Here is a 26,694-nt window from a genome sequence, read left to right on the forward strand (position 1 = left end):
TATTTGAGCAGCCGCGGTCATACGAAGGCGGCAGTGGGAAATTGTCACAAGAGGTGGACGATGATGAGACACAATTGCCAGAAAATCAGGAGGAGGACCAGGGTGCAGAAGTGGAAGACGAGGTGGTGAATGATATAGTAACTGACCCAACCTGGCAGGAGGACATGAAGAGCAAGGACAGCAGCACACAGAGGGAGGGAGGCAGAGCACCCCAACAGGCAGGAAGAAGCAGTGTGGTGGCCGCAGACAGAAGGCAGGCAACCATTCCCCATAACTAGTGTTGAGTCACCCCCGTAGTGTTCGAGTTCGGTTCGTCGAACACCCGTATGTTCGCCGAACTGTTCGTTGAACACCTTCGAACACCGTTAAAACCAATGGCAGGCAAACAAAAACACATAGAAACACATAGAAAACACCTTCAAAGGTGTCCAAAAGCTGACAAACTGCTCAGAAGACACAACTAACACATGGAAAAGTGACAAGCACATATAGTCATGCGAAAAGAAAAGAGGTGGAGGAGTAAAAGGAGGGGGAGACACAGATATAGGCATGTCATGCCCTTCTAAAACCAAAAAAGTGCGAAGCCGACACGGCCAGTCTGTTCCTGCCCGTGCGACCTCCGTTTCGCCGGGTTTGTGCCAGAGCCGCGGTGGACCCTGAGGCCAGCCCCCCTCTCCCAATACTGGTGCCTGTCCGCTGGTGGGTCGAGCGAGCCCCCCTGCGGTGGAGGCAGGTCTATTCTTTTTAATTTAAATTGTCTCTCTAATTTGAATGAGTACACTTTAAATCCTTTTACAAGGATCTATTGGAGGGCAAGTCTCATGCCAGCAGCCGCGGTAATTCAAGCTCCAGTAGCGTCCACTAAAGCTGCTGCAGTTAAAAAGCTTTTATAAGGATCGAGCTTGGCGGTCCAACACTGCTACTAGGCACAAAGTATTTCCTGGGCTAGATGCAGTTAAAAATTTGTAATTAGATACTCTCGTTGGATGCTGAGAAATCATTCCATAGAGTCTCCTGGCACGCCATATATTATTCTCTTAAAAAGCTTGGGGTAGGGGTCTAGGGGACCCTTTTATAGGCAAAATCACGGCCCTGTATCGCAATACGTCACCTAGGCTGAAGATAAATGGAACATTTTCATCACCTTTCATAATCACCAATGGGACAAGGCAGGGATGTCTTCTGTCCCCTCTCTTATACATCCTAGTGATGGAGCACCTGCTCTCATCAATTCGCCATAACCCCAATATTATGTGGATTGAGGTGGGAGGCACCGAGTACAAGTGCTCTGCATTTGCTGATGATGTCCTAGTATATATCACTCAATCACATATATCCATCCCTGCTGTTATGGCTGAAATAGATCACTTTGTTACATGGTCAAATTTTAAAATCAATGCAGCGAAGTCTGAGGCCCTAGATGTCTCCCTCCCCAAATCCATACAGGATTCCATCCAGTCCAACTTTCCCTTTGCCAGGCCCTCACAGGGTATCAAATACTTAGGAATTCGTATTCATAGGGACCTCTCCCGTCAATGTTATCTTAATTTTGGGCCCTTTATTGAACAACTCCATACAGACCACGGTTGGCAAGTTAGAACTGTAATATTCACTACATGAACCACTGGTGTTTTGTGGAAAAGCACACGTACACTGTGTTCCTAATTATTATGCAAAAAGTGTTTAGGAGTGATAAGGTAAGAATTTTTTTGTTTGTCAGTTAACCCCTTAACAACATCTGACGTACTAATACGCGTCTGTGCCCTGGGACTTAAGAGCCAGACCCGTATTAGTACGTCATGGAGATCGCGCGCATACACAGGCTGTGCGGGCGCGATCGCCGCCGGGTGTCAGCTGATTGTCACAGCAGACACCCGGTACTATGTGCAGGGAGCGGTCCTGCACCGCTCCCAGCACATTAACCCCCGCGATGCTGCGATCGAAGTCGATCGCAGCCGATCGCGGCATTGTGGGGGCAAGGGGAGGTGATCGCCGATACTCACCTCCTCTTCCGGCTTCCAGCGCAGTCTGCAAAGGCTTCCCGGGTGTTGCCATGACGACCCGATGTCGTCATGACAACATCCGGGTCACCAGACAGCAGGAAGAATGTTTGGACATGCGCAGTGCATCTCCAAACAATCTTCACACTGTGCACCGCTGATAGCCTGCATGGCATAGGGATGGTGCTCCATTCCTGTGCCATGCAGGCGATCAGAGAAAAAAAAGTGAAAGTCCCAGAGTGGGACAAAGTAATAAAGTGTATAAACTGTCTGAAAGTGGAAAAAAAAAAAAAAATTGCAAAAATATAAAAAAAAATTAAAAAAATAATCCACCAAAAATAAAAATATAATGTACCCATCAATAAATATTATTATAAAAAAAAAACAACAACAACAATAAAAGTACACATATTTGGTATCGCCGTGTCCGGAACAACCTGACCTATAAATCTGTCCCACCAGTTAACCCCTTCAGTGAACACGGTAAAAAAAAAAAAAAAAAAAAACGAAGCAAAAAACAATGCTTTATCCCCATACCGCCAAACAAAAAGTGGAATAACACGCGATCAAAAAGACTCATATAAATAAAAATGGTACCGCTGAAAACGTCATCTCGTCCCGCAAAAAACAAGCCACCATACAGCTCCATCAGCCGAAAAATAAAAAAGTTATAACTCTCAGAATAAAGCGATGCTAAAAAATATTTTTTTCTATAAAATAGCTTTTATTGTGTATAAGCGCCAAAACATAGAAAAATGATACAAATGTGGTACCGCTGTAAACGTACTGACCCGAAGAATAAAGCTACCTCATCAATTTTACCACACGCGAAACAGAATAAAAAAACAAAAAAAAAATAATTCCTGAATTGTTGGTTTTTGTTTATTCTGCCTCCCAAAAATCGGAATAGAAAGCGATCAAAAAATGTCACGTGCCTGAAAATGGCACCAATAACAACGTCAAGTCATCCCGCAAAAAACGAGCCGTCACATGACTGTCTGCCAAAATCTAGAAAAATTATAGCTCTCAAAATATGGCGATGCAAAAACTAGATTTTACAAAAAATGCGTCTTTTAGTGTGTGACAGCTGTCAGTCATAAAAACCCCATATGATTCTGGCATTGCTGTAATAACACCGACCTGAAGAATAAAGTCGTCTAATCACTTATACCGCACAAGGAACGGCGTCAAAAATAAACTCTTGGGTTAGGATTGGGCTAGGGTTAGGGCTGGGTTTGGGGCTAGAGTTGTGCTGGGGCTAGGGTTGTGCTGGGGCTAGGGTTGTGCTGGGGCTAGGGTTGTGCTGGGGCTAGGGTTGTGCTAGGGCTAGGGTTGTGCTATGGTTAGGGTTGTGCTAGGGTTAGGGCTGGGGTTGGGATTTTTTTCAAAAGTAAGAAAAAAAGATGACGATATGGCGACTAGTGTTGAGCGCAAGTGCTCGCTACTTGAGTTTGCATCGGGTGCTCTGGTATGCATTGAGTATCGTGGGTATTTGAGTGACATGCTCGAGTCTCTGCCCCATATGCTTCGCGGCCAAAAAAACTTTACGGGGATTGCCTGCCATGCACGAGTGATCCCCGCATGTTTTTTTTTGGGTGTCTAATAACCGTGAAACATGCGGAGCAGGGACTCGAGCATGTCACTCGAGCACACGCTGTACATGGTGCATACCTGAGTACCCGATGCAAACTCAAGTAGCGAGCACTTGCGCTCAAGAATAATGACAACTTATTCAATATGATGATCTAATGTAAACAATTTCTGTGCAGTACCTCTGGGTTCAAAATGTTCACTATACACCTTAATAAAATCCTTGAGGGGTATAGTTTCCAAAATGGGGACACTTGTGGGGGAGCTCCACTGTTTAGGCACATCAGGGGCTCTCCAAACACGACATGGTGTCCGCTAACAAATTGAATGGAAAATCGGCTCAAATTGTTAGCGGACGCCATGTTGCGTTTGGAGAGCCCCTGTGTGCCCAAACTTTGGAGCTCGCCCACTAGTGACCCCATTTTGGAAACTAGACCTCCCAAGGCACCTATCTAGATGGATAGTGAGCACTTGGAACCCCCAGGTGCTTCACAAATTGATTCATAAAAATGAAAAAGTGTTTTTTTTTTCACTTTTTCATTTTTACGAATCAATTTGTGAAGCACCTGGGGGTTCCAAGTGCTCACTATGCATCTAGATAGGTGCCTTGGGGGGTCTAGTTTCCAAAATTGGGTCACTTGTGGGGGAGCTCCAATTTTTGGGCACACAGGGACTCTCCAAATGCAACATGATATCCGCTAACAAATTGTCGGCTCAAATTGTTAGCGGACACCATGTTGCATTTGGAGAGCCCCTGTGTGCCCAAACTTTGGAGCTCCCCCACAAGTGACCCCATTTTGGAAACTAGACCCCCCAAGGCACCTATCTAGTTTCATAGTGAGCACTTGGAACCCCAGGTGCTTCACAAATTGATTCATAAAAATGAAAAAGTGTTTTTTTTTTCACTTTTTCATTTTTACGAATCAATTTGTGAAGCACCTGGGGGTTCCAAGTGCTCACTATGCATCTAGATAGGTGCCATGGGTGGTCTAGTTTCCAAAATGGGGTCACTTGTGGGGGAGCTCCAATGTTTGGGCACACAGGGACTCTCCAAATGCAACATGATATCCGCTAACAAATTGTTGGCTCAAATTGTTAGCGGACACCATGTTGCGTTTGGAGAGCCGCTGTGTGCCCAAACTTTGGAGCTCCCCCACAAGTGACCCCATTTTGGAAACTAGACCCCCCAAGGCACCTATCTAGATGCATAGTGAGCACTTGGAACCCCCAGGTGCTTCACAAATTGATTCATAAAAATGAAAAAGTGAAAAAAAAACACTTTTTCATTTTTACGAATCAATTTGTGAAGCACCTGGGGGTTCCAAGTGCTCAGTATGCATCTAGAAAGGTGCCTTGGGGGGTCTAGTTTCCAAAATGGGGTCACTTGTGGGGGAGCTCCAAAGTTTGGGCACAGAGGGGCTCTCCAAACGCAACGTGGTGTCCGCTAACAATTTGAGCCGATTTTCCATTCAATTTGTTAGCGGATACCATGTTGCATTTGGAGAGTCCCTGTGTGCCCAAACATTGGAGCTCCCCCACAAGTGACCCCATTTTGGAAACTAGACCCCCCAAGGCACCTATCTAGATGCATAATGAGCACATGGAACCCCCAGGTGCTTCACAAATTGATTCGGAAAAATGAAAAAGTGTGTTTTTTTTCACTTTTTCATTTTTACGAATCAATTTGGTTTTGTAAATTTTGTTGGAAAAATGAGAAATCGCTGATCAACTTTTAACCCTTATAGCTCCCTAACAAAAAAAAATTTTGGTTCCAAAATTGTGCTGATGTAAAGTAGACATGTGGGAAATGTTATTTATTAACTCTTTTGTGTGACATATCTCTCTGATTTCATGGCTTAAAAATTCAAATTTTGAAAATTGCAAAATTTTCAACATTTTCGCCAAATTTCCGTTTTTTTCACAAATAAACGCAAGTGATATCGAAGAAATTTTTCCACAATCATGAAGTACAATATGTCACGAAAAAACAGTCTCAGAATCAGGGGGATCCGTTGAAGCGTTCCAGAGTAATTACCTCATAAAGTGACAGTGGTCAGAATTGTAAAAATTGGCCTGGTCATTAACGTGCAAACCACCCTCGAGGCTTAAGGGGTTAAACTCATTGATGGTGATGTGTGTCAGGGCTCTTTACAGTATATCACTGTAAGCAATTGCAGACACCTGTGCTAATTAGTTGGGCAGGTGTGTCCAATGAAAGGCAAGACTACTTAAGAAAGCTGTCCCACATTATTAAGCAGCCTACATTTTCTGCCAAAATGGGAAAAAAAAGGATATGTCGGCTGCTGAGAAGCAACAAATTGTGGAGTGTTTAGGTCAAGGCATGACTACAATCAACATTGCCAAGACACTTCATCCTGATCATCGCACAATCAAGAAGTATGTAGCTGATTCACAGTACACACGTGTGCGTGCTGATAAGGGAAAATTGAGGACTCTTTCCTACAGGCAATGACGTCAGGTTAAAAGAGCAGCGTCAAAAAAGCCTTGTCATAGCAGCAGACAAGCTTTTGAAGCTGCTGGTGCCTCCAACGTCCCCCGAACAACAAGATGCAGGGTCCTTCAGAGGTTTGCAGCTGTGCGTAAGCCATCCTGTCGACCTCCTCTATCCACTGTACACTAGCAGAAATGGCTCCAGTGGGCCAAACAATACATGAAGACTGACTTCAAAACTGTTTTGTTCACCGATGAGTGCCGTGCAACGCTCGATGGTCCAGATGAATGAAGGATGGCTGGTTGATGGACACCCCATGCAAACATGGCTACGGCGCCAACAAGGAGGAGGTGGAGTAATGTTTTGGGCTGGAATCATGGGGAGAGAGATTGTCGGCCCCTTTAGGATCCCTGAAGGGGTAAAGATGAACTCCATAATGTATGTGGAGTTTCTCAAACAGCACTTCCTGCCATGGTTCAAGAAGAAGAACCGTGTATTCCGCAGCAAGATCATTTTCATGCATGATAATGCACCGTCTCATGCTGCACATAACACATCTGCATCTCTGGCTGATATGGGCATAAAAGGGGACAAACTTATGGTGTGACCCCCATGCTCCCCTGACCTCAACCCCATTGAGAACCTCTGGAGCATGTGCAAATGTAACATCACCTAGAATAAAGTTTTGAGTTGAAAACTGCTTGATTTCAGTTTCTAATAATTGCTAATGCTTATAATTTCAAAAATGACCATTTTTTTGTTCTTTATTAAAATGAAAAGGTTGAACGAAGAGTGTGGAGGATCTAAGAGTGTGGCAACCCAGTAGTTAGGATTATTTCAAATTCTGACAATCTGAGGGTCATGTTGCAGGTAGTGCAGCAAGAAGGCACTCATGTGTCTTGCGCATCTAGGAGCCCCAAACTTATTTTCCGGGCTAGACGCAGCTAAAAATTATTATTAATTTGAAAGCTGGTGGAGTTTAGTATAGATGGCCTAATAGAATCAGTACTGCACACTGCTACAAGGCCCAAATTAGTTTCCAGCCAAGATACAGATAAACATCATTAGTAATTTGAAAGCTTAAAACAGTTGGTGAGGTGATTTTAACAAATCATCAAGCTTTTACTCTCCCCAGGATGACACAGGGGTAGAAAAGTCATTTCGGATCCATGATTTGTTCAGATTTATGAGCGTGAGTCTGTCTACATTATCAGTGGAGAGCCGCGTGCGCTTATCTGTCCGCACACCACCAGCAGCGCTGAACACACGTTCAGACAGAACGCTGGCTGCGGGGCATGACAAGATCTCCAAGGCGTAAGTGGCGAGCTCCGGCCATTTATCCAGATTGGAAGCCCAAAAAGAGCAAAGGTCCAGTGACACAGTCATGGCTTCAATGTTTACTTGGAGATACTCCTGTACCATCGTCTCTAGGTGTTGACTATGTGTCAGACTTCTTGTCTCCTGTGGCCTTGCAAAGGATGGGCTAAAAAAGTGGTGAAATGATTCCGCAAAGTTGATGTTACCAGCAGATACTGTGTTTCTGTTACGTTTTGAGTGCTGAACACTCGACGGTCCCACGGTTGGCAAGTTGGAACTGTGAGATTCACTATGTGCACCACTAGTGTTTTGGGGAAAAGCACATGTAAGATTCTGCAACAGTCTCTGCTGATACTCCTGCATGCGTGAATCTCTTTCTATGGCAGAAATAATTTCTGCAAATTTACTTTTGTACCGGGGATCTAACAGTGTGGCAACCCAGTAGTCAGGATTATTTCTAATTCTCACAATTCGAGGGTCATGTTGCAGGTAGTGCAGCAAGAAGGCACTCATGTGTCTTGCGCATCCAGGAGCACCAAGTCCCTGTTGTGTTGGTGGCGAGGTAACAATCATGCTTCCTTCCTCTGCCCTATCCCCCCAACCTCGCAGAACAGAAATGTGATCAAGGTCTCCCTCATCTGATGAGTCTTCCATCAGTTCGTCCTCCACTTCTTCCTGGGCTCCTGCACCTTCCTTACTAGTTTGGCTGCTACCATGCGCCCTGGTAAAACCATCTCCCCCACCCTCACATGCCTGCCGCCTTGGTGCTGCCGACCGTCTGGACCTTGCATATGTTAGCCCTTCCGCATACAACTCCTCCTCCTCTACTTCCTCCACCTCCTCTTGTGCCACCACCTGACTCCGAATTCTGTTTAACATGTGCGCCAGCATGTAAATCACCAGAATAGTCATGCTGATAATGGCATCGTCAGCACTAAACATCTTCGTCACAATTTCAAAACTGTGCAGAAGGGTGCATAGGTCCCTGATCTGAGACCACACCTCCAGCGTGATTTGCCCCACCTCTGGATCTCGTTGGCCCAGGCTATACATCAGAAATTATTGCACCAGGGCTTGTCGGTGCTGCCACAGTCGCTGCAACATGTGCAGAGTTGAATTCCACCGGGTAGGCACATCGCATTTTAGCCGGCGAAGTGGCAGGCCCAATGACTTCTGTAGAGATGTAAGTCGCTGAGCTGCGGGATGTGAACGGCGGAAGTGAGCACACAGCGACCGTGCCCTCTGCAGAAGGCCATCTAGTCCGGGATCGTGGGCTAAAAATTGCTGGACAACCAGGTTCAACACGTGAGCCATACAAGGCACGTGTGTGACATTGCCCCGGCGAAGGGCCGCACCCAGGTTTGCAGCATTGTCGCACACGGACTTCCCTGGTTTCAGGTCCAGTGGAGACAACCATTCATGAAACTAGTTCTCCAGCGCTGACCACAACTCCTCAGCTGTGTGACTCACATTTCCCAGACATTTCAAAGTAAAAACCACCTGATGACATTGAGCCCTGCTGCCAGCATAGTAAGGAGGTGTGCAGGATCCCTTCTGCACAGTTAGGAAGCTTGTGGCATGACCAGACAGGCTTTGGGTGCAGGTGGAGGACCGAGAGGAGGTTGAGGAGGCAGAAGCATTGGATGAACTTTGAGATAAAGAGGATTGACGCACAACTCGTGGGGACGGCAAGACTTGGACAGCAGCCCCTTGTCCTGCTGTCACCATAGTTACCCAGTGCCCAGTCAGCTCTGGTACTGGGGCACTGCGACGGACATAAGGTCTCGAAAATCCTCTGAGTCCACCTGGCGGAAAGGCAGCATTTCTGTAGCCAAGAGCTTGCAGATGGTGAAATTCAACCTCTTAGCTTTCTCATGGCTAGGAGGAAATGGTCTTTTACTTGTCCACATCTGAGGGACCGAGGGCTGGCTGTTGTGCTTAGACGGGGTTGAGAAGGGTGTCCCCGGCAAACTGCCGGTCTGTGAGGAAGATGCAGGCGAACATGTTAGGTTTCCTTGATCCAAAGGTGGTGCTATCGATGTCGGACAGCGCTGAACACCAGCTGGTGTTTCCACCTCCAGAGAAAATGATGACCTGCCAATCACGCTGGCTGTTGCGGGTAAAGAGGTGGCAAGTCTGCATCCCAAAACAGGTGTGACTGCTGTCCCCGCAGTCACAGAGGATGAAGAGGCCACGGATGCACAAGATGTGGCAGACGGTGGTTGGCCCGGCCGGCTAGGCCGCATTGTAGCACAGTGAGCTTCCCACTGCAACTTATGCTTGATATCCATGTGACGGTTCATGCATGAAGTACTCAAACTATGTATATTTTGGCCTCTACTTAGCTTTTGCTGACAAATGTTACGGATAACACGAGTTGGGTCATCCTTATCGATCTGAAAAAATGCCCAGGCTATGCAAGGCTTAGCACCCATGCGACCTGAAGAGCCACCATGACTTGTGGTCAGAGGCAGAGTTGTGTTTGAGGATGCAGTTGTCGACGTGCTTCCAGTACTACGTCTCTGTCCAGGAAGGCGCAACCTGACCTCGTCGTCACAAGCATCCTCCTCCACCTCCTCTGCTGACCTCATCGACTGGCTGACTGTGGGTTGACAGTAAGTGGGATCTCCAACCTCGTCATCATCACCCTGTGTGTTATCACACCCGTCGTCCTCAGAGCCAACCTCTTCCTGTCCTGACAAAAAACTCAAGTTGTCGCTCCAATCAGGTATTTGAGTCTCATCATCGTCTTCCTCATTGTCTCCATCAACAGGAGTTACAGTTTGGGAACGAGGGTCTACATTATGGTCAGTACCTTCTGAGTCTGGTCCTGGATCCGACTCATAAAGATTCTGGGCATCAGTGCAGATCATTTCCTCGTCTGGATTCACAGAAGCTCTGAAGCTGACCTCTGATTCCCAGGCTATAGTACGAGTAAACAGCTCGCAGACTCAACCATCTGTTCTACCCTATACTCAGACGGGCAGCTGGAGACTTGGGAGCTGTGAGGAAGCAAGTGCGATTGGGGTGACACCTCTGAGGACTGGAGTATTTGTGATGTTGAAGTTGAGGTGGAGGAGAGCCCACTTAAAGGAGCACATGATATCCGTTGAAGCACCTGCTGTTTTTGTGCCTCATCTGGAATATGTAGCAATTGGTGTGGCCGTAAGAAAGGGATCTTATCACATTGTCCGCTAAAAGAAGTAGACATCTTAGTTTGGCTGGAAGATGGTCTTTCTTCTGCAGATGTTACTGTTGCTTTAACACCTACCCCACGGACACAACCTTTTTTTCCCTTCCCAACATGCCTATTCCTCTTTCCACCAGCAGCAGGCCTTTTTCCACTCATTTTGGTGGTTAACTAATTCATGACTCTGGAGTTGTTTGCACAAAAAACAATGGATAGGAACCGAGCAGAGCTGAGTGGCCAAACTGTGGCATTAGCCCAAAAGTATTGGCTGGGTTAGATGCAGATAAAAATTATTTTGAATTTGCAACCTGGTGGAGGTTAGTATAGATGGACTAATAGAACAAGTCCCACACACTGCTAGAAGCCCAAGCCCAAATATCTTTTCAGAGCTAGATGCAGATAAAAATTATTTTGAATTTGCAGCCTGGTGGAGGTTAGTATAGATGGACTAATAGAACAAGTCCCACACACTGCTACAAGCCCAAATATTTTTTCAGAGCTGGATGCAGATAAAAATTATTTTGAATTTGCAACCTGGTGGAGGTTAGTATAGATGGACTAATAGAACAAGTCCCACACATTGCTACAAGCCCAAGCCCAAATATTTTTTCAGAGCTAGATGCAGATAAAAATTATTTTGAATTTGCAACCTAGTAGAGGTTAGTATACATGGACTAATAGAACAAGTCCCACACACTGCTACAAGCCCAAGCCCAAATATTTTTTCAGAGCTAGATGCAGATAAAAATTATTTTGAATTTTCAACCTGGTGGAGGTTAGTATAGATGGACTAATAGAACAAGTCCCACACACTGCTACAAGCCCAAGCCCAAATATATTTTCAGAGCTAGATGCAGATAAAAATTATTTTGAATTTGCAACCTGGTGGAGGTTAGTATAGATGGACTAATAGAACAAGTCCCACACACTGCTACAAGCCCAAGCCCGAATATTTTTTCAGAGCTAGATGCAGATAAAAATTATTTTGAATTTGCAACCTGGTGGAGGTTAGTATAGATGGACTAATAGAACAAGTCCCACACACTGCTACAAGCCCAAGCTCAAATATTTTTTCAGAACTAGATGCAGATAAAAATTATTTTGAATTTGCAACCTGGTGGAGGTTAGTATAGATGGACTAATAGAACAAGTCCCACACACTGCTACAAGTCCAAGCCCAAATATTTTTTCAGAGCTAGATGCAGATAAAAATTATTTTGAATTTGCAACCTGGTGGAGATTAGTATAGATGGACTAATAGAATGATGCTATGCCCAAAAGGTTTTACTTGGTTAGGTGCAGTAAAAAAAATTGTATTCTATACACAGGTGGTGTAGCTTGCAACACAGATAGGCTACTCCACTGACTAACACACACTGCAAGAGGCCAAAAAGGATTTGCTTAGCTAGATTTAGCCAAATGCTGTGAAAAAAGCGTGCACAGTACTGGCACAGACCTGCCTGGCAAAAAGTGATAGGAACTGATGTAACCTAGCCCTCAAAAGGACTGCAATTACAATTAGTCTTTACTCCCAACCTATCTATTTAATAGCACAGACCTGCCTGATAAAAGTGATAGGAACTGATGTAACCTAGCCCTCAAAAGGACTGCAATTACAATTAGTCTTTACTCCCAACCTATCTATTTAAGAGCACAGACCTGCCTGATAAAAGTCGTAGGAAACGATGTAACCTAGTCCTCAAAAGGACTCCAATCACATCTATTCCCTACTCCCAAGCTATCTGTAGATTTGTGAGAAAATTGGCTTGAAATTAACACTGAAAGTATAGCGCACACAGCAACAGCGGTGCCGTCTAACACGCAGCTGCAGCAATGAGAAAATGGTGGCGACGGGGAAAATGGCTGGGTCTTATAGGGCAAGGACATGTGACATACACTGCCAATGACACATGCCCTTGCTTGTGTGAAAAAAAGCAGTTCGCTCCGTGTGAGCGCTGCTGGTAGGCTGACAGATTGCACCACCCCACTGTAAATGCGGGAAAGAGAAAAAAAAATGGAGATCTTCATTATTTATGCAGAGATCCATCCCCTGCCCCTCCCCCCGCCCTGCTGTACACTCAAACTGCGTATTAACATTAATTTTCAGCATTACTGAGAAAAAATCCAGTTATGATTTTGGTGCATGAACAGTTATCGAACATAACCTCGAACAGCAGAATTTTTTTCAAATTGTTCGTGTTCGCCGAACGGCTCAAACACCGCCCAAATCAGCTCGAATTTGAGATTGGCGAACAGTTCGAGTCGAATACCGCTCATCTCTACCCATAACACCAACACGACGGACGTTGCCAGTACAACTGTTAGGTCTTCCGAGTCCAGTTGTTTTCTAAAGACTCTGCCAATAACCCCAAAAAGGCCATTTGCACCACCTGCCAGGCCAGCATCAGCAAGGGTAGCAAAACTACAAGCCTGACCACCACCAGCATGATCAGGCACATGTCAGGAAAGCAGCCAAATTTGTGGGCCGAATCCCAGGGTCCAGGAACAGTGTCTTTGGGTGACACCACTGCTTCTTCTTCTGTTGTGCGTGCAAGCCAATACCTTGTCCATAATGCATGCGAAGATGCCTCCTGCCTGCACCTTTCGTTGCACACTCTGAACTAGCAACATCAGCAAGCACGTCCTTGTCTCAGCGCAGCGTTCAGTTGTCCATACCCCAGTCCTTGGAACGCAAGCACAAATACGCAGCCAACGCCCCACAGGCCAAACTACTAAATTCCCACATTTTGCAACTGCTTGCGCTCAAAATGTTGCCTTTTAGGCTCGTGGAGACGGAAGCTTTCCTCAACCTGATGGCGGTGGCCATCCCTCAGTACTCGCTCCCGAGCCGCCACTATTTCTCCTGGTGTGCCGTCCCACATTACACAAGCAAGTGTCCCACAACATTAGTCATGTGCTCAACAATGCAGTTACAGGGAAAGTCCACCTAACCACGGACTGTGGACAAGTGCTTATGGGCAGGGATGGTACATCTCGCTGACGGCACACTGGGTTAACATAGTGGAAGCCGGGACCCAGTCGGACCTTTGGACGGAACACATCCTCCCGACGCCAAGGATTGCGGAGCCTAAGTCAATCAGGGTTGCCCCTACAGTCTACAGTTCCTACTCCTCATCCTCCTCAGCCTCCATCTCCTAAATGACCACATCAGTCACAAGCTGGAAGCACTGCAGCACTGCCTCGGCTAAGTGGCAACATGCTGTGCTGAAGCTAATATGCTTAGGTGACAAACCGCACAATGTTGAAGAGTTGTTAACAGCTCTGAAAAATCAGGCAGATCAGTGGCTCACATCGCTGAACCTACAGCCAGGCATGGTCGTGTGTGACAATAGCCGAAACCTGGTGGCGGCTCTGAGGCGAGGCAAGCTCACACATGTACCTTGCCTGGCCCATGTGCTTAAACTCGTGGTTCATCGGTTTCTCAAAAGCTACCTGGAGCTGCCAGATCTGCTTGTCAAAGTACGCCGCCTTTAGAAAGTCAGCTACAGCTTCCACCACCCTTGCCGAGCTTCAACAGCTTTTGCAGCTTCCGGCCCACTGACTGGTGTGTGATGTCCCCACACGTTGGAACTCTACACTGCAGATGTTGGGAAGGATTTCTGAGCAGAAGAGGGCAGTTGTTGACTACCAGCATCAACAAGGCTGTCGGTATTCAGTTCAGACTCCACACATAAGACCTCAGGAGTCGACATGGATGTCAGACATCTGTACCATCCTCGAAAACTTTGAGGACTCCACCAAGATGGTCAGCGGCAATGGCGCAATAATTAGAGTCACCATCCTGCTTCTCTGTCTTCTTAAACGCTCTCCGCTCACTATCAAAAAGGATGCATTGCAGGCGGAGCATGATGAGATGGAGCAAGCAACCCTACAGGGTGATTACACACAGCCCATCCTCATCTCATCCCAACGTGGTTTGGGTGACAATGAGGAAGAGGAGGAGGAGGAAGAACAGGAGCTAGTTTCATGTGCTATAGACGGTACTACCTGCACAATTGTCATACCGTCTGTTCAGAGTGGATGGCCAGGGAGGAGAAGGAGGAGGAGAGCATGGTCCATCGTCCTCTTGGTGAGGACACGGAAGTCTTGCCTGTTAGCAGTCTGGCACGCATGGCTGAGTTTATGTTACGCTTCCTTTCCCGTGATCCTCGTGTTTTCAAAATTTTGGGTGACAATCATTACTGGTTGGTAACACTTCTAGACCCACATTACAATGAGTACTTTATATCTCTTATTCCTGAGGCGGACAGGTCTACAAAAATGGGTCCGTACCAGAAGGCCCTTGTTGCGGAACTATTAAAAAATTCCCATCTGAAAATGCTGGCAGCAGAGGTCATAGTTTGTTGGACAACCAAGGAGTACAGCCTAGAGAGACACAAATCCAATCCAGCAGAGGCAAGGGAATACTGTCAAAGTTCTGGGAGAGTTTTCTCAACCTCTCCCATTGCTCAGGCCCTGAAGCATGGGGTACTCTCACAAGGAGTGAAAAGTTTGGGAAGATGCTGAGGGAGTACCTGTTAGAACCTTGCTCTTAGGTTTTTTTTCCTTTGCTGGTCACTTGACCTTGTTGGCCTATTTAATCCTGCTCCGCCCTTCTGGCTTTGCTGGACTTCATTGTATATCTACTTTCTAGCTAGCCTGTGCTCTGTGTCTTGCTCTGTTAGTTTGCTTGGTCTACTGACCTCTATGTTCTATATATTTTGTTTGTTCGTCTGTCTGCTACTATTTCTGTTAGGAGGTGTCCCATATTCCTCCCAGTCCTTAGTACTTGTAGGGATTCCTTCCCCACATCTATAGGTCTCCGTACAGACTAGCTTAGGACTTTAGCAGGTCTGATCGCAGGATCAGGTCCCCTGTTACATCGTAGGGATTAAGCTGAGTTCTATTGTAGGGACAGATCTCCTCTCTTTCCTTAGCTCTGGTAGCAGAACATAACAGTAAGTCCAGCCAGCAAATTCTCTAAGGAAAGATTTTTCTGTTCCATCATGGTGTCGGTTCAGGATTTGGTTCATCGCCTGCAGGGACTCTCTCTGGAGGTGGCCGAGCTCCGTCAGCACGTGAGTAACTGTCCTGGAGCACATTTCTTGGAGCCTAAGGTATGTTTGCCGGATTTATTTTTTGGTGAACACCGAGAATTTTTTTCATTTAAAAATGCTTGCTTATTGTATTTTCGTTTGAGACCTAAGTCCTCTGGGGATGAATCCCAGCGCGTAGGGTTCATAATGTCACTTTTGTGCAAAGAGCCTCAGGAGTGACCTTTTCTTTGCAACCTAGTGATTCATGCTTCAGATCAGTGGATAGTTTTTTTTCTGCTTTGGGACTATTATATGATGATCCTGACCGTGTCGCATCAGCTGAGACTGAGTTGAGACGTTTAAAACAGGGATCAGGTAATGTGGAAAAATATTGTACTCATTTCCGTCGTTGGTCTACTCAAACAGGGTGGAACGATTCTGCTCTGAAAAGTCTATTTCTTGCTGGGCTCAGTGAAAGGGTTAAAGACCTGCTAATTGCTTATCCTACACCTGAAGATTTGCAACAGGCTATGCAATTAGCTATACGGGTGGATAGAAGACTGCGTGCAAGGGTTAATGAGAGCAAATCCTCTGCTATGTCAGTTTCTGGTTATGAGAATGTGTGTACTAACAGTGGTGAACCGATGGAGATTGGATCGGTGGCACCTCGCTCTCAAGAAAAAGACCGTCGATTTTCTGAAGGCTTGTGTTTCTATTGCGGAAAATCTGGTCATTTGATTAAAGGCTGTGAGCTTCGTATGAAGAAAGAAAAAAAAATGGTCAGTCACGCCCGTATTGCCTGTTTAAATTCCAAGGGTATATTTTTAGCTGCTTCCACGATTGCTCAGAAAAAATTAATGGAATTTCGGGTGTTTGTTGATTGCGGGTCTACTCTGAATGTAATTGATGGGGGATTCGTGAAAAGACTCAATTTAAAACCTGAACCTTTATCATCCCCCATTGCTGTGGTTTCTGTGGATGGTTCCCCTTTGAAGAATATTACTCTCAAGGTCTGTGAATTTCCTCTCACTATTAATGGTGTTCACTATGAGAAATTGGATTTGGTAGTGTTGAATAACTTGCCTTCTCCAGTAATATTGGGATTGCCCTGGTTAAAATTTCACAATCCTGTACTGGATTGGTCTACCAGTGAAATTAAATCCTGGAGCCATAAATGTTATGACAAGTGTTGTAACGGGCGTATTGCAGCTTTGGATAGGGGAGAATTGCCTGTTCCTATTCAGGATTTTTGGAGAGTTTTTTCTGAGAAGGAATCGCAGGTTTTGCCTTCCCATAGAGACTATGATTGTTCTATTGAATTTGTCCCTGGAGCGACTCTTCCTAAAAGTCGTTTATTTAACCTTACTATTCCTGAGAGGAAGGCTTTGGAGGAATACATACAGACAAGTTTGGCCGCCGGTCACATTAGGCCCTCTAAGTCTCCTGTGGCGGTTGGATTTTTTTTTGTAAAAAAAAAGGACGGCGGTTTACGTCCTTGTCTGGATTTTCGTGAGATTAACAAAATTACTGTACGCAATCCTTACCCACTGCCATTGATTCCTGATCTGTTTAACCAGTTAATGGGGGCCAAGTGGTTCTCTAAAATTGACCTTAAGGGGGCATACAATCTGTTGCGCATGAAGGAGGGTGACGAATGGAAGACTGCTTTTAACACTCCTGTGGGTCATTTTGAGAATCTGGTTATGCCTTTTGGTCTTACTAATGCTCCTGCATTTTTTCAAAATCTGATTAATGACATCCTTAGACCTTTGATCGGCAAAAATGTGGTTGTGTATTTGGATGACATTTTGATTTATTCGCCGGATCTGGAGTCTCATTGGCGGAGCGTGCGTGAGGTATTACAGTTATTAATGGACAATTCGATTTTTGCTAAGCTGGAGAAATGTGAGTTCGCTGTACAGAGAATTAGTTTTTTGGGCTACATTATCTCCAGCAAAGGTTTTGAGATGGATCCGGTTAAGGTTCAGGCTGTGCAATAATGGCCTAGGCCTATTGGTTTGAAATCGATACAGAGGTTTTTGGGTTTCGCCAATTACTACAGAAAATTCATAAAAAATTTTTCTAGTATTGTCAAACCTCTGACTGATCTCACCAGGAAAGGTGCTGATGCGGTTCAGTGGTCTTCTGAGGCCATTGAAGCTTTTGTGTATCTCAAGGAGAGGTTCACCTCTGCTCCCATCCTTATGCAGCCTGATGTTACTAGGCCGTTTTTGGTTGAGGTTGATGCTTCCTCTGTGGGGGTTGGCGCAGTATTGTCTCAGGATAACGGGGATGGATTACATCCCTGTGCCTTTTTTTCAAAAAATTTTTCGGAGACTGAACTGAATTACGATATTGGTAATCGGGAATTATTGGCTATTAAACTCGCATTTGAACACTGGCGCCACTTCTTGGAAGGTGCGGAATTTCCCGTTCAGGTTCTTACGGATCATAAAAATCTGATATATCTTGATGCTGCCAAGCGCCTGAATGCCCGTCAGGCTAGGTGGGCACTGTTTTTCTCGCGGTTTAATTTCTCCGTTACTTACATCCCTGGTACTAAGAATGTTAAGGCGGATGCCTTGACTCGCAGTTTTTCTCCCATAGTCGGTGCTGAGAAAGAGGAGAACATTTTACAAGAAGGTGTTGTGATAGCTGCTTTGGACTCCGTTTTGGAAAATGAGATTCTTAAAGCACAGGAGAATGCCCCTTCTAACACTCCTCATGGGAGGTTGTTTGTGCCTGGGACCTTTAGGAGAGATTTGTTTGTTGAGTGTCACGAATCTCGGTTGGCAGGTCATCCCGGAATCTCTGAGACCAAGAGACTGGTGGGTCGCAGTTTTTGGTGGCCTGGATGGCAGAAGGAAGTCATTAAATGGGTGCGTCAATGTACTATATGTGCTAGATCTAAGTCCTCACATACTCCTGCTGCAGGGTTGCTTTGTCCTTTGAAGGTTCCCAGTGCTCCTTGGACACATTTGGCTATGGACTTTATAACTGACCTTCCCCCCTCTGAGGGTTTTACTGTCATCTGGGTGGTCGTGGACCGTTTTAGCAAGATGTGTCACTTGGTTCCTTTCGTCAAACTGCCCTGCGCTAAAACTCTCGCTAAGGCCTTTGTCAAGGAAATTGTCAGACTTCATGGCGTTCCTACTGACATTGTTTCTGATAGGGGTCCTCAGTTCGTGGCTCGTTTTTAGCGTGCCTTTTGTGATAGGTTGGGAGTTCATTTGTCGTTCTCGTCCGGATATCATCCTGAATCTAATGGCCAGACAGAAAGGAAAAACCAGGATGTTGAGCAGTTCTTGCGTTGTTTTGTGGCAGACAATCATGAGGGGTGGTCTGAGTTTCTGCCACTTGCTGAATTTGCTCTGAACAATCATACATCTTCTTCTGCTGGTTGTTCGCCTTTTTTTTGTTGTTCTGGGAGACATCCGTCGTTTGGGTCGTTCTCCAAGTTGGGATCTGCCGTGCCTGAGGAGGAGAATTTTTCCGGTGATTTGGAGAGAGTTTGGACGGATGTGCGTGGTAATCTTCAGGAGGCCAACAGAAAATCTAAAGACTACTTTGATAGGAAACGACAGGAGGTTTTGTTCGCTGTTGGTGACATGGTTTGGTTGTCCTCTAGGAATCTGCAGTTGAGGATTCCTTCAAAGAAATTGGGTCCCAAGTTTGTAGGGCCCTTTAAGGTGCTTCAGGTTGTCAACCAATCTGCTGTTAGGTTGGAGGTTCCTACCTCCTGGAGAATTAATCCGGTATTTCATGTCTCTCTGTTGAAAAAAGCTGTTGTATCGGATTGTGACACCTCTGCCTCTGTTCCTCCGGTGGTGGAGGACGGGGAATATGAAATTTCTCGCATCCTTAACTCTAGACGGTATAGAGGTAGTTTGCAGTATCTTGTGGCCTGGAAAGGTTTCGGTCCCGAGGATAACTCTTGGGTGAGGTCGGATGATGTTTCCGCGTCCAGACTTATCAGAGCGTTTCACAGGAGATTTCCTGATAAGCCTGGTCCTAGGGGATCCGGAGGATCCTCTTAGAAGGGGGGGTACTGTTAGAACCTTGCTCTTAGTTTTTTTTTCCTTTGCTGGTCACTTGACCTTGTTGGCCTATTTAATCCTGCTCCGCCCTTCTGGCTTTGCTGGACTTCATTGTATATCTACTTTCTAGCTAGCCTGTGCTCTGTGTCTTGCTCTGTTAGTTTGCTTGGTCTACTGACCTCTATGTTCTATATATTTTGTTTGTTCGTCTGTCTGCTACTATTTCTGTTAGGAGGTGTCCCATATTCCTCCCAGTCCTTAGTACTTGTAGGGATTCCTTCCCCACATCTATAGGTCTCCGTACAGACTAGCTTAGGACTTTAGCAGGTCTGATCGCAGGATCAGGTCCCCTGTTACATCGTAGGGATTAAGCTGAGTTCTATTGTAGGGACAGATCTCCTCTCTTTCCTTAGCTCTGGTAGCAGAACATAACAGTACCTTGCCGACCGTACCAACATGCTCCGTGATTCCTCTTTGCCTTATAATTATTGGGTATCCAAGCTGGACAAGTGGAATGAACTGGTTCTCTATGCCTTGGAGGTCCTGGCCTGCCCTTGCCGCTAGCGTTTTATCAGAGCGAGTTTTTAGCGCCGCTGGTGGAATTATAACTGATAAGTGCATCCGCCTGTCAACTGAAAATGCTGACAGGCTGACTCTTATAAAAATGAACAAAGGCTGGATTGGGCCAGACTTTTCAAAACCACCGAATGATAGCAGCGAAACATAAACTCAAATCCAGTGTCTTTTTTTGGGAGGTGTATTCCCATGCACCTTTTCACACCCACACATGTGTATACGCTTCCTGATTTGGGCTATTTGCTCTTGTCCTCCTCCTCCTCCTCATCCTCCACCACCATATCACCAGGGTGACTGTGGTCCGTGATGCAACACCCACATAATTTTTTTAAAGGGTGTTTATGATGCCCGTAAAAAATTTTTTGATACAATGTGTTCATGTATACCCCCCAGGAGTAAATGTTTGTCAGCCCATACAGTTAGTGCATGGGCATTACAAGTATAGGAGACCCGCTCCTTTCTAATGGAAACATTTTTTTTATGAGGCCCTCCTCCACGTCTTTTCCAAGGTGCATTAGAGTGTCTCCCAATTTTTGGCAGCCCTTGCATTCACTGCATAGGCAAACAGTATGGGAAACCCACTTCCTAATAATGGGAACATTTTTTCATGAGGCCCTCTACGTCTCTTCCAAGGGGCATTGGAGTGCCTCCAAATTTTTGGCAACCCTTGCATTCACTACATAGGCCAACACTATGGGAGACCCACTTCCTAATAATGGGAACATTGTTTTCAGTAGGCCCTCTGACCTCCACGTCTCTTCCAAGGGGCATTGGAGTGCCTCCAAATTTTTGGCAACCCTTGAATTCACTGCATAGGCAAACACAATGGGAGACCCACTTCCTAATAATGGGAACATTTTTTTCAGGAAGCCCTCCCCTTCGTCTCTTCCAAGGGGCATTGGAGTAGGTCCAAATTTTTGGCATCCCTTGCATTCACTGCATAGGCAAACAGTATGGGAGACCCACTTCCTAATAATCGGAGCATTGTTTTTTAGGAGGCCCCCCTCTCTAAGTCTCTTTAAAGGAGTATAGGAGTGCTTCTAAATTTTAGGCGCACCTGCCACTCGCTGCATACACAATAACAGTATAGTAGACCCACTCTTTAGTAATGGGAACAACAAAGCATAGACGGCTGATAGCTCTCTAAGAATAGCGAGGGCCGACTGCTGGCCCTTTAAGAATAGTAAAGGCCACCTGATGGCCCTATAAAAATAGGCTTTGTGACTTTCAGAGTCCCTCCTTCATAAATGAAACAGGATGTGTCTGATCAAGTCTCACACACCACATGGCCAGATAAGGTTGTAAAATGTTAAAATGACATTTCCCTGTGAATGCATTTGTCATGGTTGAAAGCAATGCAAAAGTGCAAAAACGCATCAAAAACGCTAAGTGTGAACATAGCCCAAGGTGTGGAGGAATATTTTTGTTTTTGGTTATTTATTTTGCCTTATATATAAGTAGTTACCCTGGAAAGGATGTTCTTTAGCATATTTCCCAGGAAAATCCATTTTGGTTTCATTTTTGTATGTTTTATTGTGAGTCTGTAAAAGTGGCGTAATATCTCTGACAAAGTTGTTAACAGCAGTGACCTGGGAGTCAGAAATGCTTCCAGGAGCCTTCCCCATGCTGTTCACATGTCATTTGAGCACTGTTCCCATCGATTTGGGCAATTTTTAGGCCTCTGCAGACTGCCAGGGGGGGAGCCGCCCGAGCACCCCAATTTGCTCGATCCGAGCATCGAGCACCCGAGCATTTTAGTGCTCGCCCATCACTAGTGCCAGAGGTTGATTGACTCTGCAACATAGATGTGAAGCAGTTCTAAAAAACTGTGGGTATACAACTAAATATTAGGTTAGTGATTCACAGGAATGATAAATCCTCAAAAAAAGAGTACATATTGAGAGTTTTTAAAGACAAATGCAGACACTGCTATTTTTTAGAAAAGCCCAATGCTCATTTTTTGCTATTTTCTGTAAAGTAGTTAAAAATTATTTACACTTCTCTTCATGTTTTGAATTAGAAAACAGTGTGTATTGTCCCCAATGTATAGAAATAAAAACTAGTGTAAAGAACTTGTGCTTAACTCATGTTTTTGAATACACTGCTATTATTTTGAACATTGCTGTAAATTGTAAAAGCCACTTACAGGTCACGCATAGAGTTTACGGGCTAGTTGTAAGTGCGGTAACATCTCTGGGAAGTGGAGACAACAGCGCTGGATCCCGAAGAAGACGGCAGTAGGTAGATGTATTAATACACTCACACTACATTACATGTATGTATACAGTACAGACCAAAAGTTTGGACACACCTTCTCATTTAAAGATTTTTCTGTATTTTCATGACTTTGAAAATTGTACATTCACACTGAAGGCATCAAAACTATCAATTAACACATGTGGAATTATATACTTAACAAAAAAGTGTGAAACAACTGAAAATATGTCTTATATTCTAGGTTCTTCAAAGTAGCCACCTTTTGCTTTGATGACTGCTTTGCACACTCTTGGCATTCTCTTGATGAGCTTCAAGAGGTAGTCACCGCAAATGGTTTTCACTTCACAGGTGTGCCCTGTCAAGTTTAATAAGTGGGTTTTCTTGCCTTATCAATGGGGTTGGGACCATCAGTTGTGTTGTGCAGAAGTCTGGTGGGTACACAGCTGATAGTCCTACTGAATAGACTGTTAGAATTTATATTATGGCAAGAAAAAAGCAGCTAAGTAAAGAAAAACGAGTGGCCATCATTACTTTAAGAAATGAAGGTCAGTCAGTCCGAAAAATTGGGCAAACTTTGAATGTGTCCCCAAGTGCAGTTGCAAAAACCATCAAGCGCTACAAAGAAACTGGCTCACATGAGGACCGCTCCAGGAAAGGAAGACCAAGAGTCACTTCTGCTTCTGAGGATAAGTTTATCCGAGTCACCAGCCTCAGAAATCACAGGTTAACAGCAGCTCAGATTAGAGACCAGGTCAATGTCACACAGAGTTCTAGCAGCAGACACATCTCTATAACAACTGTTAAGAGGAGACTTTGTGCAGCAGGTCTTCATGGTAAAATAGCTGCTAGGAAACCACTGCTAAGGACAGGCAACAAGCAAAAGAGACTTGTTTGGGCTAAAGAACACAAGGGATATGGCGCCCAGCTGCGCATTGGTGCCACAGAACCCAGAGGGGTGCATGGATGGACTTCTCCACAAGAGGCCCTCACTACATTAACACACCTCCACCCTACCACCTCAGACCAGCAGAGGGAGTCCATTAGGGATATATATAGGGAGGGTGGAGCCAGGCAGCTCAGTTCTGTGAGAAGTCAGAAGTTAGTTCAGTGAGAGAGTTGAGAGAGTTCCTACTCAGACACAGAGAGGGACAGAGCTGAGTTGTTGAGCAGAGAGCGTGCTGACGCTCAGAGAGCAGCGAAGAGGCAGCACGCTGGCTGCTGTGCTTAGGCGAGCCAAGGCCTACAGCACGAGTGAAGGCTTAGTGAGGGCCCTGAGTGTGGCCAAAGGCGAGAGGAGAAGGAAGAAGTAACGAGGGGGCAGAGGAGCATACCAGGCTCACACCGAGATACATACCGGACACCGGGTCCGCGCCTACGGGGTCCCTTTATACCCAGTAGGGACCACCGGAACCCCTGGAGGACTACAGGTCCCAGGTTTACCAAACGCTGACTACAGTACCAGGGCTAGGAGTCACGGAGGCCCCATTGACCAGGGAGAGTGATCTCCAGGAGAAGGCCCTACCACTAGGTCAGCAGGTGCAAGGGAGAGAGAGAGACAGTAACCAAGCTAGCCTAGCTCCAGGCAGGTTAGAAGCTTAGCGAGTAAAGCCACGGATCAGGAGGCCCTATACCCGCTCACTGGCGAGAGTCCAAAAGTGCGCCCTTCGTCCAGAGTACCCTGGACAGTGCCTGCATCATCACCAGTAAAGGTACTGAAGCCTACCCCCGTGTGAGTGTCCGTCTTTCCTCCGGGACCGTCCTGCCGTCTCTCACCAGCATCCACCATTCACCCCTACACTGCCCTGGAGCTGGCTCTACCTGTGGAGAGCCACACCATCCCTGCTGCCGTAACACCAGCTCCAGAGGACTGCTCCGCAGTGGCAGCACCCTTTAGCCGCAATCCACAGGTGGCGTCACGAATACTTTCCTAATCCCCTATAAATAATATAATGTGCCCCTTTTGATTGACCGCCTGGGTCACGGACCGGGCCAGCCACCGTGATATCCCCCAGCAACCAGAGGACCGGCTGCCGAGTACCCCACGACCCTGGGGGCGCATCAAATGGACATTAGACCAGTGGAAATCTGTGCTTTGTTCTGATGAGTCCAAATTTGAGAGCTTTGGTTCCAACCACCGTGTCTTTATGCGATGCAGAAAAGGTGAACGGATGGACTCTACATGCCTGGTTCCGACCGTGAAGCATGGAGGAGAAGGTGTGATGGTATGGGGGTGCTTTGCTGGTGACACTGTTGGGGATTTATTCAAGATTGAAGGCATACTGAACCAGCATGACTACCACAGCATCTTACAGCGGCATGCTATTCCATCCGGTTTGCGTTTAGTTGGACCACCATTTATTTTTCAACAGGACAATGACCCCAAACACACCTCCAGGCTGTGTAAGGGCTATTTGACCAAAAAGGAGAGTGATGGGGTGCTACGCCACATGACCTGGCTTCCACAGTCACCAGACCTGAACCCAATCGAGATGGTTTGGGGTGAGCTGGACCGCAGAGTGAAGGCAAAAGGGCCAACAAGTGCTAAGCATCTCTGGGAACTCCTTCAAGATTGTTGGAAGACCATTTCCGGTGACTATCTCTTGAAGCTCATCAAGAGAATGCCAAGAGTGTGCAAAGCAGTCATCAAAACAAAAGGTGGCTACTTTGAAGAGCCTAGAATATAAGATATATTTTCAGTTGTTTCACACTTTTTTGTTAAGTATATAATTCCACATGTGTTAATTCATAGTTTTGATGCCTTCAGTGTGAATGTACAATTTTCATAGTCATGAAAATACAGAAAAATCTTTAAATGAGAAGGTGTGTCCAAACTTTTTGTCTGTACTGTACACACATAATAAAAAGCATAGATGGGAGTGCTTTTTTAACCCCTTTCTGGCCCAGGGCGTATTAATACGTGTCTGTGCCCTGGGCCTTATGGGCCTGATACGTATTAATACGCCCTGGCGATTTCGCCCACACATAAGCAGTGCGGGTGAGATCTCCACCGGGTGTCAGCTGATTGTTACAGCTGACACCCGGTGCTATGTACAGGGAGCAGTCCCGCACCGCTCCCGGCATATTAACCCCTGAAATGCTGCTATCGAAATTGATAGCAGCATTCCGTTGGCAAGAGGAGGTAAGCGCTATACTTACCTTCTCTGCCGGCGGCCAGCGGCGTCTGAGTCCGGTCCCGGATGTTGCCTTGGTGACCCGACGTCATCATGACAACATGCGGGAAACCAGGAGGCAGGAAGTTGCTTTGGTCATGCGCAGTGCACGACCAAAGTAACTTCTCCCATTTGCAGCGCTGACAGGCTGCATGGCATAGGGAGCTGCTGCTCTCTATGCCATGCAGCCGATAAGGCTGCAAAATGTGAAAGTCCCATAGTGGGATAATGTGAACAAGTAATAAAAATGTCAGAAAGTGAAAAAAATAAATAAAAAAGAAAATTGTAAAAATATTAGAAAAAATGAAAAAAAATAAAAATAAAAAATAAATATATATATATATTGTGCCCATAAATAAATAATCTTATGGAAAAAAAAATAAACCAATAAAAGGACGCATATTTGATATTGCCGCATCCGGAATGACCTGACCTATAAAACTGTCCTGCTAGTTAACCCCTTTAGTGAACACGATAAAAAAAAACAAAAAAAAACGAAACATGAAACTATGTTTTATCATCATATCGCCAAACAAAAAATGGAATAAAACACGATCAAAAAGACGAATATAAATAAAAATGGTACCAGCAAAACGTCACTTTGTCCCGCAAAAAAAGAAGCTGCCATGCAACTCCAACGGCCGAAAAATAAAAAAGTTATAGCTCTCAGAACAAAGCGATGCAAAAACAATTCTATTTTCTATCAAATAGTTTTTATTGTGCAAAAGCGCCAAAATATATAAAAAAAAATATTAATGTAGTACTGCTATAAACGTACTGACCCAAAGAATAAAGCTACCTTATCAATTTTACCACACACAGAACGGCATAAAAAAAAACCTCAAAAAAAACAATTCCTGAATTGTTGGTTTTTGTTTATTCTGCCTTCTAAAAATCAGAATAGAAGCGATCAAAAAATGTCACGTGCCCGAAAATGTTACCAATAAAAACGTCAACTTGTCCTGCAAAAAACAAGCTGTCCCATGACTCTGTCAGCCAAAATATGGAAAAATTATAGCTCTCAAAATATGGCGATGTAAAAACTAGTCTGCAAAAAAATGCGTCTTTTAGTGTGTGACAGCTGTCAATCATAAAAATCCGATATGAAT

The sequence above is a fragment of the Phyllobates terribilis genome, unplaced genomic scaffold, assembly GCF_046119375.1.
Source record: "Phyllobates terribilis strain yellow unplaced genomic scaffold, ASM4611937v1 Scaffold_5__5_contigs__length_657084704, whole genome shotgun sequence".
In the NCBI taxonomy this organism is placed as follows: domain Eukaryota; kingdom Metazoa; phylum Chordata; class Amphibia; order Anura; family Dendrobatidae; genus Phyllobates; species Phyllobates terribilis.